We start from the raw sequence: 1875 nt of genomic DNA on the forward strand, positions 1-1875 counted from the left end.
TTGAACTTTCTCAAGCATCCTTCACTTCACAACACTAAGTACTCTTAAGCCCACCAGAATTATGGGAAATCTGCTTCTAGTAGCAGCATTTAGGAAGCTCAACCTCTACTGTGGCTGTCTTCAGAGCAAGGCCTCCCCATTTCCCATGTCAGAATGTAACCCCCAGACATCTCGAGAATAAGAAGTGTGTTTCAGGATCCCAGTGGTATCACATTAAGAGTACATTGTCAAAAGACCACCTCGAGAAAACAATACATGTTTCAGAAAGAGGAGACATAAGAGAATTTTCCTCTCAGAGAACCACGAATTAGAGGGAGCCTGCAGGAAGAGAAGGAGACCAAGAATCAGAGAACCTGGATCCTTCTGGCCTCTTCACTGTTACTCTCAGTATGTCCCTGTGCAATTCACATGTGTTCTCTAAGGCTCTACCTCCTTGTGTATAAAATGGGGATAATAGCATTTACCCAGCCTATCTTCCGGGCTTATGCTGAAGCTCATAGAAAAGAATTTTGTAAAAATTTTATTCAAATGTGTTATGTCTATAATTTTTATAGAAGTCATAACCGTTCTGTAAAACCATTGAGCCAAAATTTTTATTGGTTGTGTTATTTTTAAAGAAATAGACATAAAAAATTACTTTTACAATTCATATATAAAGTTCTATTATGTTGCATCAACAAAAACAAAAGGAAAGACTTTGTGAGCAGTATTGAGATTGTACACTGCACACTTGCTAATGTTTAATTAAAAGCAACCATTTCTGATAAATTAAAATTTTTATCCAAGATCCTTTCAGATTTCTCTTTGTTTCACACACCACCATTCCCCTAGCACAGCTTTACCAACTTAAAACACCCTCTTTTTACAATAATCTAAATTCTCTCTGGATAAAATCTGGCCGTTTCAGCTTTGCCAATAGCCATCTACACCTAGATGACAGAGATTAATTTTATTTCAAATCCACCCTTTCCTTCAGTTTTATCTCCCTTTTCCTTTGCAGCTTTCCCCTGGACTTCAAAGCTGCTTTGTGCCTTGCAGAAAATCAATGGTTGGGAGATGAAAAGCAGCTCTTGTTTATCTCCTGCCGGCTGAAGGTCATTCTACTCAGTAGCATCTGTGTGAGATCCACAGCCATTTTTTTCCTTGCGGAGGGGAGAAGTCAATTGATTATATACCCAAAATCAGTACATGGAAAGAGTGGTGCCCATTTTAAACAGGTAGGATCACATTACAACACAAATATTTTAATAAGTAGAATATTGGAGTACTGGTGTTTGGAGTATAAATTTAGAGAATTATTGAATGTGACCCTGTTGTTTTTTGTTTTTTTTAAAGCTATGTCTAGACTCGTTATTGGGTACAAAACTATATATGTGGTTTATCACATTCTCTAATAGACATCTGAGAAGTTATTTGAATTTAGTAGACTTTAAGGATTATGATTAATAAAGAGCATTAATAAATGAGTGGGTAGGGACCTATTTGTATACAGATAAATAGAAGCATTTTTCTACTGCAGATATGACCAGAGTTTCTGGCTTTGCTTCCCTAGATTGTGTATCAGTCTCATTTTAAACAGTGATGACACAGTCTAACTACATCCTATCATATGCATTTCTTAGCTCTCGATGTTCTTTATATTCCAAGGGCATTTTTTAAATTACTGTTGGAAAAAAAAAAAACTAAAAACACATACATTCCCCAATGCCCTCAAGTCAAAAGTGTGCTTTCCTGAGGGCCCATAGTTTATGGCTTGTGCTTCTATGATAATGCTTTGTTCTGCCTGTGTGATATAGCTAGTAGGTTATGTCAGATAGTAGTTTTGGTAGTTTTGTGGTTATTGTTGTTGTTTGTTTGTTTTTGATAATAAAGCCA

This window comes from Pteropus vampyrus, unplaced genomic scaffold (genome assembly GCF_000151845.1).
Source record: "Pteropus vampyrus isolate Shadow unplaced genomic scaffold, Pvam_2.0 Scaffold67, whole genome shotgun sequence".
NCBI classification, from domain to species: domain Eukaryota; kingdom Metazoa; phylum Chordata; class Mammalia; order Chiroptera; family Pteropodidae; genus Pteropus; species Pteropus vampyrus.